The sequence below is a fragment of the Colobus angolensis genome, unplaced genomic scaffold, assembly GCF_000951035.1.
Source record: "Colobus angolensis palliatus isolate OR3802 unplaced genomic scaffold, Cang.pa_1.0 Scaffold17, whole genome shotgun sequence".
Taxonomy (NCBI): Eukaryota; Metazoa; Chordata; class Mammalia; order Primates; family Cercopithecidae; genus Colobus; species Colobus angolensis.
Window position 1 is genome coordinate 10598584 of NW_012114821.1, and position 16758 is coordinate 10615341.

The 16758-nt window shown below is 46.2% G+C and overlaps 1 protein-coding gene across 7 annotated transcripts in view; it reads left to right on the forward strand.

Annotated features, from left to right (window-relative positions):
- The window catches only part of ZFAT (zinc finger and AT hook domain containing), a 234020-nt gene that overhangs the window by 16540 nt on the left and 200722 nt on the right, over positions 1-16758 (forward strand). The window lies entirely within an intron of this gene.

Consider the following 16758-nt stretch of genomic DNA (forward strand, 5'->3'; position numbering starts at 1 on the left):
CCTTGGTTAGAGACTTGGGCTTCTGGGGAGTGGCACCTCCTTGGTTAGAGATGGGACTTGGGCCTGCGGATGGGCTCCTCCTTGGTTAGAGATGCGGGCAGGGCCTGGGGGCAGCGCCTCCTTGATTAGAGACGCACACAGGGCCGGGGGGTTGATGCCTCATCTGTCAGAGATGGCCAAGGCCTAGGGGCTGGCGCCATCTTGGTTAGAGATGCGGGCAGCGCCTCGTTGGTTGGAGATGCTGCCTGGGACTGAGTGGGGGGCGGTGCCGCCTTTGTTAGCAATGGCCCAGATCTGGGGGAGTGGTGCCATCTTGGTTAGAGACGCGGGCAGGGCCTGGGGGCAGTACCTCCCTGGTTAGAGATGCTCCTGGGCCTGGGGGGTGGTGGTGCCTTCTTGGTTAGAGAGGCAGGCAGGGCCTGGGGGGGTGGTGCCACCTTTGTTAGAGATGTCCCAGGCCTGGGGGCTGGTGCCACCTTGGTTAAGATGACCAGGCCTGGAGGGTGGCGTCTCCTTGGTTGGAGATGGCTGGGCCTGGGGGCGGTGCATTGTTAGTTACGGACGGAGGATCTGGGCCTGGCAGCTGTGGAGTGGCTCTTGCCTTTCAGAGACAAAGATGGAGAGGGAAAGGGGTGTGGGATTTGCTCAAGAGGGTGGCCAGGGGCCCTACTGGAAGCAGAGCCGAGGCTTCTCACTTCTCAGAGCATCCGCGAGGGCCTTCTTGGCCGGAGTGCCTCCTCGGGAGGATGTGGATGCAACCCCCTTGTCCTGGGCCTGGAGTGAGCTTCTCAGCTGCTGCCTGGGCCATGGTTGGTTCGTCCTCTGGACACTGCCTTCTCCTGGATTCTCCCTGCCTGGCTGCCTCCCGTGAAGCCCTGAGGCCCGTCAGTTTGCAGCACAACCATCCTGCTGTTGGCATGAGAATCCTCCCTTTCCCAGGTGACTTCATTTTCATGTTTTTTTCAGTTAGTTTTTTGAGAACTAATTTTCCTACTTTAAAAAATGAAGACCTTAGATAATGAGGCAAGGTTTAGGGAACTGTAGTTATAGTGATAACTACGGTAATAGATTTGATTACTTTCTCTATTTAATACTCCGAATGTCTTCTAGGGAGAAAGGCTTTGGTTACACGGACACCTTTTATTCTTTGAGCCAACTTGATTTGAGGATTCCGGTGGGGAGGGGGCACAGGAGCACACTAGAGCTGAAGTTTCTGCAAGTAAAAGCGCATGGATCTGGAGTTTCTGGAGCCTTTAGAGAGGCAGGGAAGACCCAGTGATGGGAAGGAGAGGCGAAGGAACCAGAAGGATGTCTAAATGGAGCCTGTTCTGTGTTGACCTCTCCTTGAGACGCTCAAATACTGAGGGCATGTTGGATGTAGGGTTTGTTCTCATTTAACCTGTTATTATGACATAATTTATACTTACAGAAAAATGGAGAGAGTAGTACAAAAACTTTTCATATGCCCTTCACTCATTCTCCTGAATGTTAGTATTTTACTACATTGCTTTGTCTTCTCTTTCAACCATTTGGGATAAAGTTGCAGAGCTGATGCCCCTTTGCCTATCCCTAAGTATCTTCGGTGTTTACTTCCTAAACACAAGGACGTTCTCCCACATAACCACGTTTCAGTTATCAAAATGAGAAACAGCATCAGTGCAGCGCTGCTCTTGAGATTCCACGGATTATCCCAGCGACACCCTTTACGGCGGAAGGACACCGCCGCCGCGCGCCGCATTCCAGGGTCATGTCTCTTCACTCTCTGAATCTGGAGCGCTGCCTCTGGCCTTGTATTCCACGACATTGATACTTTTGTGGAGTATGGGCCAGTTACTTTGTAGACTCTACCTCCCTTTGGCTTTGTGTAATGCTTCCTCGTGAGCGGATTTAAATTCTGCATTTCTGGGCAGGAATTACGCAGAAATAATGCTGCGTTCTCAGCACACCATAGCAGGAGGCGTGTGATCATGATTTTTCCCATTACTGGTGATGCCACACATTTGAGGAGGTCCGGTTGCTTCACTGTAAAGTTACTGTATTTCCCTTTTGCAGTGAAATGCCTTGTGGTGAGCTCTTTGAGACCGTGTGTTTATCCTGCTACTCCTCACTCCAAGGACTTTCTTCATCAGTAGTTTCAGCACCGATTGATGATTCTTGCCAGAATGGGTTAGCATCAGGATGGCTACTACACGATGGGTGTCTAATGCTTTCATTTCTTCCGCACTTACTAGTTGTCTTCTCCCCATCCCCCCCACCCCCGTTTTATTGAGGTATAGTTAACAAAAATTGTATGTATGTAAGGTATACAATCTGACGCTTTGATGCAGGCATACACTGAAATGATTATCACAATCAACTAATTCACATAGCCGTACCTCACATTGTTACCATTTTTTTTTTTTTTTATTAGTTGTCGGTGTAAGCAAGACTGTTCTCTTTTCCTTGATTTATATTTGCGCAGACTCGGGAATGCTTATTTTAGTCAGTGGTCTGTAATCTTTTCTCATTGTTTAATGTGATGCTCAGATGGCCCCATATTTGGCCAGTTGTGTTAAAGTGGGCCTTTGTGTTCCTTCAGCATGCCCCCGCTTTTGTGAGGACTTCCTTGCTTTCTGGTACAAGATACTCTGGGCTCATTTTGTGCTTTCCCTGTTCCAGCTGTGGAATCAGCTCTTTCTACAAGGAGACCTGGTTTCTTTTAGTGGAGAGTGGCATTTAGAAACGGAGATCTGGAAACTAGGTGAGCTGGGTGTCATTGCCTCTGTGCCCTCTCAGAAACACAGCTAGGAAACAGAGGGATGTATGTACATATATGAGACATACATATATCTAAACTCAGTACACACCTACACAATCTCTATTTCCCTCTTAAAAATCATTGAGTTCACATGGATTTTTCCAGTTGCAATTCAACAACACAGTGTATTCTGTCCTCTCCCCTTTGCATATCGATAACTCCCTTCTCTGACAAAGAAAAATCTGGATCTCGGTATCCATAGTATAGTTACTTATTTGCTCAGTCCTGGACTATACCAAAAATAGTTTCAGAACCAGGAAACCATGTCTTTGTGTAAAAGAAGCCTGCTACCTAGAGTTCAGTGTTTAATTAGAGCTCTTCTCTTTAGCCTGAGGCATCTGGTGTAAACAGCAGCTTCCAAAGTTACTTGGGTTGATCGTCTCCTATTTCAGTGCAATTATGGTTATTCATTTAAAGTATGGTTTTGTTCATTTGTTTGTTTGTATTTTGTTTTAGGATTTCCTCCCATGCTTGTTTATTTCATTTACTGTTATCCTCTGACTAGGTGAATTTTGGAGGCCAGCGTATTTCAGTGAAAGGACTGAGTTTCGCTTCTTTTCGTTTGTGGGGCATGAACAGGGAATGGCAGAGGGCTGAGGGTGTAAATGTCCAGGAAGGAGTAGAAGTCCTGGGTGGCTGTGGCCCTGAAGGGACTTACCCCATTGAGGTAGGGATGGGGCACACCTGCTGACACCTGGATTATGAAACCCTTCAGCGAGCATCTTTCTTCCAGTGCTTTGTCTTGATTCTGGTTTCTCTTCCTTCAAACCACCATTCTGATTTTCATTTATTCCCATTTTATAGATGAGGAGTCAGAGGGTCAGAGAAGTTGTGTTTTGTCCTCTGCTGGGGATTGGACTGGGGGCTTTCCTACCCTGAGCCTGATCTTTATTTCTTGGCACACCATCTTCTTTTTCTAGAAAATGAGAGTTAAGAATGATTTAGTTCGGGCCGGCGTGGTGGCTCATGTCTGTAATCTCAGCACTACGGGAGACTGAGGTGGGCGGATCACCTGAGGTCGGGAGTTCGAGACCAGCCATGACCAACATGGAGAAACCCTGTCTCTACTAAAATACAAAATTAGCCAGCTGTGGTGGCACGTGCCTGTAATCCCAGCTACTCCGGAGACTGAGGCAGGAGAATCGCTTGAACCTGGGAGGGTTCAGTTAGTTCAGTTAGTTCAGATTATTCTCAGGGATTCTTAAGTGAACACTCTGGAAATATTCTGGTTTTCATGATAAAGCAAGTGTGGATAAATATCTTTTGTAGCTTTAACATGGATCTTTTAAAGCACTTTACTATATTTTGAATTAAATGATGTTGATGATTTTGGAGCTTACAATCTATTGAGGGAGACAGGTTAAGCCAGCATAGCATTAAATACGTGATTACAAATTGTGGTCATACTGCAAGGCAAATAAGCAGGAGGGAGTACCAGAGACCTCATTAATATTGAAGGGGATTTACAAAAAGTCTCTCTGAGAAAGCTAGGATGGAGCTGAGACTTGAAGAATGAGGTTCCTGAATTAATAAAAAGTCTGAAAACCAGCGAGCAGGTGCTTGCTTACCTGTCCTCCTCACCTTGCAAAATTGCAAGCCTGCAGGCCAAAACAAGCTGCCCTGTGGCCAGAGTTCTCTTTTGTCTTTTATCGCCCCCTAGGGGACATGTGTGGGAATGGTCCCGCTACAGGTGGCTTGGGAGATACCCTGTCTGTGGAGGCGCCCGCTGCAGCGGAGACTGGCCTCCTGGCCACCACCACAGTGCAGGCCCTGCCTGAGCATGGAGCTGAAGGGCCAGGATGCCACGCCTGCAGGAGAGAAGACCCAGGGCCACTGGATAGCTTGTTCAGATGCTTACGGCACTTGGCTATGGGAGAGACTGGCCTTGCCGGGGACACCCTGAGGCTGTACTAGCCTAGTGTGGTGAGGGAGAAGGGGAGAGCCTTTCTGAGGCTCCCAGTGGTGTAAACACAGGTGGCAGCTGCCCACAGTGATGCCCCTGCATCAAGGGGAGGATCAGGTAGGGCTTTCTGACCTTGTTTAGACACCGGCTGGGAAGCTGGACTTGGACACTCTGTCCTTTCCAACAGCAAGAGTCTACAAAACTAGATTATAAGTAACACCACAGTCATGTAAAAATATTCTCATAAACAAAATGGAATTGCTTATTTTTGTTCCTTAAGGGGAGAGTCTGTGTCTTCCTCATTTCCAATTGCACCTAGCATGGTGAGTGACAGATGTCAGGCCTTCATTTAGTGTTGAATTATGAGGCCAATGCACATAAATGAAAAGAATTCCGCTCTTTTTTCTCCTAATAAAAACTGAACAGCCCAGATATTTGGATAATACATTAAATATTTATTTTATATTTTGGTTACTGGGAAAAATGGGCCAGATCATTTTGGTAGGCTGGGGATGAGTTGAGGGGATGGTTTGGAAAATTCTTCTTTTCCCAGTGGCTCTCCTTCCTCAAATTTAAAGCTCTATTCTGGAATTTGAAAAGACCCTAGACACATCTAAATACTAAGGGGAAGTTCTTTCTTCAGGATTTAATTTTGAAAATCAGAACATTTTATATAACTGAGATTGATATAACTGAAGCCAATCTCAGACTTTCATAAAGTGAACATTTGGAATTGAATTTGCAGGTTTTCCACGTCTGCCTCTAGTTCCTGCCCAGCCTGTTATTTTATCTCCTTGATAAGGACCTCAGGATCCCTGAGCACACAGTCAGCTTTTAAACCTGTGACAATAATAAATGAAAATGTTCGTCCGTCATCTGCCTCTCCTGTAACAGTGCAGACAGAGACTCTGGTCTGCAGGTTCTAAATCTGCTAATTCTTAGTCTCGATTTTCCTAACTCAGTGAATCCCAAAGAGTTTGGGAATGTTGGAAGCCTTCTCCTACCCTGCTGGAGGTCAGGGAGTAGAACCTGTGTACTGCATTTCTCTCGTCTGCAGGGAAAAAGTTTCCAGGTATTCTGGAAATAATGTGAATACTGGATTCGTGCCTAGTCCGAACTTTGATGTGCTGTAGGTGAAAAATAACACATTGGCTATTGAAGACTTAGTACAAAAATTTAAAATTTCTCATTGATCTTTGAAAATGGATTATAAGTTAAATGATTCTATTTTGGATATACTAGATTACAGAAAACATCATTAAAATTATTTTTTTCTTGATTCTTTTTATTTTAATATGGCTACCAGAACATTTTAAATGACGTCAGTGGCCATGCTGTGTATCTGTTGGACAGCACTGGCCTGGACGAAGCATCCAACCTCTTGCCCCATGCTTTCACAGACCTGGGCTGGAGTGGGTGTCCTTGCGCAGAGTCACCCATCTGTCTGTGTCCTCCACTCTAGGAAGTGTCCCTGGCAGGGAGGCCATCTCCAGAAGCAGTGCCTAGCACCTTTTAAGAACAAAGTAGCTGTTGACTGAATTCGGCCTTATATATTGTTTTCAAGCCTGTTTCACCTGGTAGATTGACTACCTTGACCACTGGAAATTCTACTCGTTTTTCTCTTTCATGGTTCCCTCTGCTCTCTATCGTAACATGCAAATCACATCTTTGTTGAATTAAAACATCCCTGAATTAGGGGAAGGAGGCTTAGGAGAGTCAGCATTTCTAAGGACTTGGGTTTTGTCTGGAAGGAATTCTCACCCACCATGGTGTTGATGTGGGGCAGGTTCTTGGCTTCGTTCAGGAGGGAATTCAAGAGTGAGCTGCCGGTGGTAGTAGAAAACAGCTTTATTGAGGCAGTGACAGTGTTACCACTCCTGTGGGGCAGGGCTACCCCGCAGGCAGAGCGCCAAGAGTAGCAGTGCTTTGCAGCCATATTTATACCCACTTTCAATAATGTGCTAATTAAGGGGCAGGTTATTCAGAAATAGCCAGAAAGTGGGTGGTAACTTCCGGTGTTGCCATGGCAAGGGGCAGTAACTTTTGGGTGTTGCCATTGCAATGGTAAACTGTTATGGTGCTGGTGGGCGTGTATTATGGTGATGGGCAGTGAGAGGTGCTTTGGGCCCCTCTTCCCAGTATTGACCGGTCTTCAGTCTGGTCCGGCGTTGAATCCTGCCTGCCTTCTACCTCAGTGTGATGTTAGTAAACTGCAGAAAGAGGGAAAAGGGCAGGCAGCACCTTCCTCTGCTGTGTGCCAGGCACTGTGTTTGGTGCTTCAGTGGAATAAACTCCCTGCATCTTGAAAACCCCAGGAAGCAGAGTGCGGAAACCATGGCTGGACACGTCTAATGAACAAACGGGTCGAATCCCACCTACTGCAGCTCTCGGTTCCCTGAGGCTGCAGCAAGCTCTTATTTGGTCTCTTCCTTCTCTTGATGGGTTGAGGATGCAATGGGATAGAAAATGCGGGTAGAATTTGAGGCCCCTGAGGCAGAGGGTGGAGGTCGAAGGTGGCATGTGGGACCCTGAACGAGTGTTGTGTTTCCAGAGCTGGAACTGGGTGGCAGTTTTCTGCTCCCTTCCAGGGCTCCTGACAGCCCCTCCAAGCACCTGCTGTGGCTCAAACTCTGGAAACCCAAGTCCTGGCTCCTTTTCTTCCCTTTGTCTCCCCCACCTTCTTCTCCCCTTCCTCATGGCTCGTTCTCTTCTCAGTTCTTGGGATTTGGATCCCTTATTTCTACTGCCTGTCATTATTGGTGCTGTGTTGTTTATATTGTCTCTCAAAAAGCTTCTGACTTGCCTGTGTCCTTGGTTTCCCTAAAGAAAGTGTGTGTGTGTTTGTGTGTGCATGTGTGCTGTATGTGCATTTGTGTATGTACGCATGCGTGTTTTGTGGGTGCATGTGCGTATGTGTATGTTTACGTGTGTGTATGTGTATTTGTATAGATGTGTGTTAGAGGACAGCAGAAGCAACTAGGGACCCAGTGGGTAGCTTTAGCTATCCAGCTGAACGTTTCTGGATTTAAAAATGTCTCTGTTCTCTTCGGCATCGACACTGTTCTTAGCAGCCTACAAAGCCTTTTCCCAGTATTCCCCTACCTAAGACCCCCACCACAAGATCCCCCCACCGCCCATCATTCTCACCCGGGCAGCTGTGGTTATCTCCCATTTTTGAGCTGAGTTCATACAGATTCAGGAAGGGAAAGGTGGCTCCAGTCACACGAAGTGGTGATGCCATGGGCTTTGCCATGGTGTTTGAACCCAGGGCTTCTGACCCGAGCTCAGTGCTGAAGCTGGCTTCCAGGCGGCCCTTTACTTCAGAAGCAAGATGAGAAGTAGACCGACCCCACAGAGGAACCAAAATACGCTAAAGCAACACAGACCAACAGCTGGCAACCCGGACGTGCGGTGGTGATGGGCAGTGCTATTTCTCCCCAATACACTAGAAAATGGGAGAGGATTTTGCTCCTTTTACTTCTGATGTGGAAATGACCACAGAGACTTGGTTACTTAGAGGCATCTCATGAGAGCTGTGGATAGGAGGCTCCTCAGGGCCTCCTCGTCAGTTTGTCAGTGGGGAGCTGTGCTGTCCAGAGTCTGCAGTGGGGCAGGGGGTGTTCCTATACCCTCAGCCCTTCCCACACATCTGCTCTCAGGGTGGGGGGCTGTTCCTGTTTTTGTAAAATGATTTGTGTTGCTTTCCTGAGGGCCACATTTTAAAGCTATGATTATTGTGTTAAATGTGAATATATTCCATTGCCCAGGGGCTCTCATTTTGAGAGTGCTTAAAAATAACTTAAAAGAATTTATGCCAAGTTTCAGCATGGAAGAGATGTGTATGCATAAAATTATAATGCAACTGTTGGCCCAGCCTTAATTATAGCTGATGCTGAGTATTTCTCATTTTATTTTGTTAATCCAGCTTCAGCAAAGAAACACCCACGGGATTTCTCTCTTGCGTTTAATAAACACGTTAACTGTGTGAGCTATGGGACTTGGCATGTTCATCAGCATTTTATGAGATGCATGATAATCATTTCACAAATTAGGGGTGTGCATTTATTGGAACTTCAATCCACTGAGCCTCAGAGCTGGGAGGGAGGCACCTTGGGGATGATTTACGGGCAGGGGAGCAGCAGGAGGCAGGAGGGTTGGTTCATACTGCGTCCCTGCAGGATGGAGGGGAGGTGGGTGCTGGTGAGTCTGCCCCACACCCTTGCTTTGGTTCGAGATGCTGTCTCTGTCTCTCTGCACATTAGCCTCTGCATAAGGCCTGAAGACTAGGCTCCACGTTCAAACACTCCAAGGCCACTTTTAATTTGGGATACTCCTCTTTCAGAAGAGACACTGAGGGATAAAGAAACTCAGAGACGTATGCAGAATCTATCCACTGGAAGTATGAGAGCCACTAAGGAGCTCGGAGGCCTGGGCTCTGGACCAGGCGGGTATCCCTCATACTGCTTCGTGTACAATGTTGCCTCCGAGGGGCCAGGTACTAAGGTAGGCACGTCGTCTTCGTGATGTCCTGCGGTCCTCTCTACAGCCCTGTGCAGACGGAAACTGAAGCTCAGAGAGGCTAAGTATGTGTGCTCAGGGTCACACAACTACGAGGGCCAAAGTAGTGTCCCGATCTGTATTGTTTTAAATGAGAGGTTCACTTGTGAATCAGAATATTGTTTTTTTTTCCTATATCTTTTCCTTTAAAATTTGCTGTTCACATTTTCTTAGATGACTGTGTTACATACATGCAGAGAAGTATGCATAGGATAAACAGCTTAGTGAATGTTCACAAATTGAACTCACTGCATAACCAGTGAGTAACCAGTATCACATCTGGAAGCAGAACTTCTCTGCACCCCAGAAGTCTCTGGTCCCAGCCCCCAACCCAGGATAACCCGGGCTCAGGGCAGGGTGGTTGTGCCTTCCTTGTAGCCATGTCAGTGGAAGCATGCCACCTGGACCCTGGGTTAGGTTTATTCCTCTCCATGTCATTTCTGTCACACAGAAATGTGGGCATACACGGGAAAGCCCCATAAGAGTTGAAAATAACTTACTCAGGTTGAGAATTGGCCGGGTGGCGGCCAGTCTGTGGTCAGAGTTGGTCTGAGTTACCTGCGGGGCTGGCCAGGGCGTCTGAGCTGTTAGGGCAGCTGCACCCCCTCTGGGGACCAGCAGCAGCAGCGACTCCACCTAGGAAGGACAGCGGAGTCTGGTCCTGGGCCAAGGATGTGTGTTTGGGTTGCAGCCCTGCTGTGTGTCCATCTGCTGTATCACCTTGTAATCCCCTACCTGGCCCAGGTAACTCATCTTAAGATGGGAACAGCAGCCCCTCACTTACTGGGTTAATGTGAAGATTAAGTGGGGTGACGGGGAAGGCACCAACCAAGAGTTAAGCAATCAGTAAACACTAGCCATGTTTTTTAAAATCATGGCCATTCAGATGTAGTGCCCTGATGGGCCACCGGAGGGTGGTGTTAGCACGTGTATGTCGCCCTCCCATCGATGAAGGTCTGTACTTTCTGCCCGACGGTAACTCCCAGTGTTGTTTTGCTAAAAGCCTGTCCGCCTGTTACCTGGTGGTCCACTGTTCCCTGGTTCTGGACCTGCTGCCAACCTGTGCAGTGGGCATGCTCATTAAGTATGTGGTCTGGGTGGGTTGGTATCACTTACATCTGGCATACTGTTATTTTCCAGCTGTTGCTCCCCAAAATGAATTGCTGTGGTAAATTATAACAAACAGCAAAGTCCCCTTCTCCACGTAGCTCCTTTTCTTAGTTGTAATTAATCATTTGAAATGTCCTTCTAACCATGACGCTGGCTGTGGGCTGGGGAGACCAAGACTTGCATTCCTCGCAGTATTGCCCTCTGTGAGCATTACAGGAAATAACAAGCGATTCCCCGTGGCAGGGCTAGGCACCGGGGCGTGGGCAGATGTGGTGGTCGACTTGGAGGGTCTTGGTTAAGTTCTGGCTTTTGGATTTATCTGGCTGGGGGCTCCTTTGGCAACTCACTAACTCACCTGAGCCCCAGGTTTCTCCTCTGTAAAAAGGGGATGATGACGGTGGTGGTGGTGATGGGGATGACACCATGTACTCGGCCGTTTCCCAGGGCAGCAGGGAGGTTCCAGTGTGGTCACTAATAGGAATGTGTGTGTGACCAACAGGAGGCAGCGTAAACACCTCCCTGCAGCTGGTGGCTGGGGCAGGGGAGGGTGGGGGTGCCACGTTGTGCCATGAAGTCTTGATGTCTTCCTCTCCTTCCCGCTGACACGTGGAAACTCCTAGAACACCAGCTCTGGGAGCTCCTGTGCCTTTTCCTGCCTGGCCTCCTCTAACCCCAGCAGACCATCTGCTCACCTGGGCACTGCTTACACCCAGCCCACACATTTGCAGCTCTGGAATCTGGCACTTTGAGGCTAGGCTGCCCACACTTGCCACACTCACCAAGTTTCTCATTGCAATGAATGAAACTTTTATGCCAAGAATCCCTTTTCCCCACGTAATCTAAATCTATCTTGCTGCTGGTTAAACTAGTTTCCTGTCTTCTTTTATTTTTTGGGTCATTTTATCAATGAACATATCTTTATTACATAAAGGAAAGGAGAAGTGTAAGACGTATCCCTACTCTGCACAGTCAAACATCTAATCAATGTCAAAGAGAAATACCAGGAACCCAGCAGCTGTGTCCAGAGCTGGCATGTCCCTGTGGTATGGGCAGCCCTGGCCTTGATCTCGGTCTTGAATAAGTGTTTGGTCCTGACCAAGACAAGTCGACGTGTCTGAGGCCAAAGCTGTCTGGTGATCAGTAAATCTTCCTCCCCTAAGAGGGAGATCTTTTTATTTTGTCAGTTGCTATCCCTTTATTTCTAACACCCATATTAGTGTTTTTTAAAATTTATTTATTTTTTTGGATTACATGTGTAATTCCTGCTGTGGAAGATCTGAAAAACTCAGAGAAAATCTCTAAACTAGCAAAATCACACTAATTGTCTTCCATCTACCCAAGCCAGGCACTGGTATGGAGTGTTAGGGAGCTGGGTGGATGGGCAGAGGGTGCTGGGTCCTCTCCTCTGTCCCTCTCAATGTCCCTGTCTTTCTCTGTCTTGTGGTCTGTGTGTCTCTGTTTTTTTTCAGACCAGTTTCCTTGGCTTTTCCCCTGTAAGTTAACAGCTTTCCCCTAGTCACCCAAGTGGAAAGCCGTTTATCAGAAATTGCAAATTGGCAACCCGCAGGCCAGACCTAACCTGCAGATTTGCTTTGTTTGGTCTGTAGAGACTGCAGAGGTTTTTTTCTTTTCTTTTTTTTCTTTCCCAGAAAAATCTTATTTGATGGCCAGTGCTTAAAAATCAGGGGATTCCAACTACAAATTCAATATTTGGGCCTCCATTGACTGGACCCGAGAGGCAGCTGCCGCATCAGATGCCCCCACCCGCTGTCTCCAGACCTCTGGGATGGGCCTCCTGCCTGGGGGGCAGGAGCTTCTTGCATCCATTCCTAGCCAAGTACTGGTCTGTGAGGGGCTCTTGAAGGAGCCGCCGCCGCTCTCAGTGTGCCTGCCCTGCCTTTAACCTGTCCTCTCTCCACACTCAAGGCTCTTCCAGCAGGTGAGGCTCTTGGTTCTGCCCCCCACTGGCTGCGTGGCTTCCACTCCCTTCTCCTTTCCTTCCTCCAGCTGTCTCGCCACCTCCTGGAGCAGTTCAGCTTCCTCGTTTCTGACCAACCTCTCCCAGGTGCTCCAGCCACAGAGATCTCTGCCTTCTCACATGCTCCTGTGGCATGTGGTTAGTATGTTCATATGTAGATGTGCACACATACAACCTGCTTTCCTACCTAATTTTTAAGCTCCTTGTGACTCATCAAGTAGCTATGGAACCATACAGGCCTGTATTTGATTCTTAGGCAAGTTATAGCTTTCTCATCTGTAACGTGTGATAATCATATCTTTCTGTCTGACACATTAGCAGAGCTACTGTGTACAGCTGTGCAGGTTACACACTGCACAAAGGAGCCACCTCTTTTTTTTTAGTTTTTTTTTTTCTTGTATCCTCCGTGCCCACAAGGGAGCCACTTTTTAAGAGGGCACATTTCGCATAATGAATTTGTATGTTTATTATGAGTTTTCCACAAATGGCTGCGAAGTGTCTCGTTCCAACAAACTCAATATGTTATGACCGTTTTCTGACAGGGGGTGCTAGTGTCTTAAGGAAGGGTGCGTTTGTCCAGTTCTCACAGCCATTAAGGTGCCTTAACGGCTAGCAGCAACCCAGCTTGTCCGGATCAAATGTGAGAGGGAGCGCGAAAGCCTCTGGTACTCAGGAAATGTTTATCTCCTCTCCCTTGAAAGCAGGGCTGTCGTGCTGGCGTAGAGGTGAGCTCAGAAGTCGGGCTTACAGCCTGAGTGTGTACAGCATGCTGGGGAAAAGGGGCCTTACAGGGAAGGGAGCTGGAGTTGGGAACCAGCAGGCTCTCCCCAGCTCACATCCAGCCTGCCCAGTTATATGGACATGTTACTGAACTTCATTGATTCAAACACTTTTATTTGATTTCATTTTGTTTTTAAGACAGAGTCTCACTCTGCACCCACAGTGGAGGGCAGTGGCACGATCTCTGCTCACTGCAACCTCCGCCTTCCAGGCTCAAGCGATCCTCCCACCTCAGCCTCCTGAGTAGCTGTGACCACGGGTAGGCGCCACCACGCCTGGCTAGTTTTTTGTATTTTTGGTAGAGACAGGGTTTCGCCATGTCCCTTAGGTGGTTTCGAACTCCTGAGCTCAAGTGATCTGCCCACCTAAGCCTCCCAAAGTGCTGGGATTACAGGTGTGAGCCACTGTGCCCAGCCAGACTTAGATTTTAGCATCTCTGAGATCAGGAGGCAGCTTACAGTTGGTATGGTGAGAAACTAGTGTCTGAGTTTGTTTGGCAGCGTTTTTATCTTTTTTAGTGGTATGTAAAATATCCGTGCTCCCTAAAGTAGATGTTGTCTTAGATTTGAGGAAATACAATAATAAAACCTATTTCACAGGATTGTTGTGAGAATTAAATAAGCCTCGTATGAGCCTCTGGTGGTGCTGGCTCATGGTGAGGGTTTAATTAATTTAACCTTCCTTCTCATCGGCTTCTTCCTCTTTCAATGCAATTGTTTTGGTTACAGCAAGTTTTCCCTAAGTATGATGATGGTAATGAAGGTGATAGTTTATTCACAGCTGATTAAAAGTTCTGCAAGATGAGCTAAATGGAAGGAAAATGTTTGTTCTAACCTGAGTCTCTTTTCCTGAATATATAAAAAAAGGTATTTTAAACTGTACTCAGCTGCACGTATGAGACTTTATTCATTATGCTGGATATAACAGCAGTCCATCTTTATGTTGTTAAAATATTTCCATTCCGATTGGGAAGCTGCTGGCCCTTAGGAAATTAATAACTTAAAGACGAATGAAAAACGAGAAAACAAAAGTGTAGCTCAGAAAGAATTTGCCACCTTACTCCTCTCCTCATAAGATAGATAATTTAATAGGGTCTTAGTTTTGGCTGTTGGACTCTCTCTAAAGTTAATAAATCCAAGTAAAAGATAGTTACAAAGCAGGGAGGATGATTTATGCTAATCAAGGAGAAGACGTAAGAGATTTTTAATCTGGGGCTTTTAAACAGAGTCATGTAACAGTCTCATAATGTAGCATTTTGTCTTCTTGAGGGTCTTGATAAATGGTTAATCATTTTGTAATAATCAGATCATCTAGCACTTGTTGAGTGCCTTCTGTGTCGGCAGCATCATCGCTAAGGGGAAGCTGGCGTTGGGCTGGTGAGGCTGTTACTGCAGGTAATGAGTACAGGTGGTATGAAAGGCAGTGGGCAAAGGTGTGGCAAAAGCCAGCCCTTCAGACCCTACCTCTTCCCACCAACTGGTATAGAGAGTACTGGGCAGAGGTGTGGGGTACACAGCTAGCCCTTCAGACCCCAAACCTCCCCACCAGCTGGCATAGAAGGTACTGGGCAAAGGTGTGGGGTCCATAGCCAGCCCTTCAGACCCCAAACTTCCCCACCAGCGCTCAGAGATGGGCACATTCACTGGGCTGCATTCTGGGTGTGCCTCTGGGAGCTGCCTCCCTCTACCTTTCTGAGCCTTCCAGGGTAGTTGGGATTGACTGGGATCATGGATAAGCCACCTAGCAGCGTACATGATCTTCTCAAAGTTATTGTTTGTTCCAGAAGATCCAGACTCTTTTTGTTTGCCACAGTTATTTTTTTTAAATGTGTATTTTGAAATAATTACAGATTCACAGGAAGCTGTAAAGATAATACAGAAGTCTCACGTACCTTTTACCCAGTTTACCCAAAAGTGGTTTACATTTTTAAAATAAATATAAAATATACACAACACAAAATTTACCATTTTAATCATTTTTAGGTAGACAGTTTAGTGGCATTAGGTACGTTAGTGTTGTTATGTAACCATCACCATCGTTGATCTCTAGAACTTTTTTTTTTATTATCCCAACCTAATGGTCACATCTTATGTAACTGTCATACAATATTAAACCAAGAAATTGGTGCCAGTGCAGTGCGTGTGTATAGTTTGAATCCATTTTTATTGTGTATAGATTTGTGTCATTACTCCTGCAGTCAAGATGCAGCACTGTTTGTTGCCATTTGATCTGTGTGAGTGAAGTGTAGAAAGCTTCCCACCATTTATATCCCTTTACCCTCCCTCATTTTTCAAAAAAGGTACTCAAATATGTTAATTTTATTGTTTCTCAATACATACATTTATTTGTACTGAAAATTGTAAAAATAGCACAAAGTTTCTTTTTATTACAATCCAAATTTTTGAAAGCCAGAAAATCTAATTATTATGCTCTAGCCAAACTACCCAGTGCTTTCTTTACATTCTTTCCCCACAAGTGACTTTGCTTCAAATTCTTTTTTTTTTTTTTTTTGAGACAGAGTCTGACTCTGTTGCCCAGGCTGGGGTGCAGTGGCGTGATCGTGGCTCACTGCAACCTCCACCTCCTGGTTTCAAATGATTCTCCTGTCTCAGCGAACCAAGTAGCTGGGACTACAGGTGTACGTCACCTCCCCTGGCTAATTTTTTTTCTGTTTTTTTTTTTTTTTTTTTTAATTAGACTTTAAGTTCTGGGGTACATGTACAGAATGTGCAGGTTTGTTTCATAGGTATACATGTGCCATGGTGGTTTGCTGCAGCTGTCAACCTGTCATCTACATTAGGTATTTCTCCTAATGCTGTCCCTCCCCCCACCCCTGATCCCCAACAGGCTCCAGTGTGTGATGTTCCCCTCCCTGTGTCCATGTGTTCTCATTGTTCAGCTCCCATTTATGGGTGGGAACATGCAGTGTTTGGTTTTCTGTTCTTGTGTTAGTTTGCTGAGGATGATGGTTTCTGGCTTCATCCATGTCCCTGCAAAGGACGTGAACTCATCCTTTTTTATGGTTGCGTAGTATTCCATGGTGTATAGGTGCCACATTTTCTTTATCCAGTCTATCATTGATGGGCATTTGGGTTGGTTCCAAGTCTTTGTTATTGTGAACAGTGCTGTAATAAACATACGTGTGCATGTGTCTTTACAGTAGGATGTTTTGTAATCCTTTGGGTATATACCCAGTAATGGGATTGCTGGGTCAAATGGTATTTCTAGTTCTAGATCCTTGAGGAATCTCCACACTATCTTCTACAATGGTTGAACTAATTTACTCTCCCACCAACAGTGTAAAAGTGTTCCTGTTTCTCCACATCCTTTTCAGCATCTGTTGTTTTCTGACTTTTTAATGATCGCCATTCTAACTGGTGTAAGATGGTATCTCACTGTGGTTTTGATTTGCATTTCTCTAATGACCAGTGATGAGCATTTTTTTCATGTTTGTTGGCTGCATAAATATCTTCTTTTGAGAAGTGTCTGTTCATTTCCTTCACTCACTTTTTGATGGGATTGTTTTTTTCTTGTAAATTTGTTTAAGTTCTTTGTAGATTCTGGATATTAGCCCTTTTTCAGATGGATTGCAAAATTTTTCTCCCATTCTGTAGGTTGCCTGTTGACTCTGAT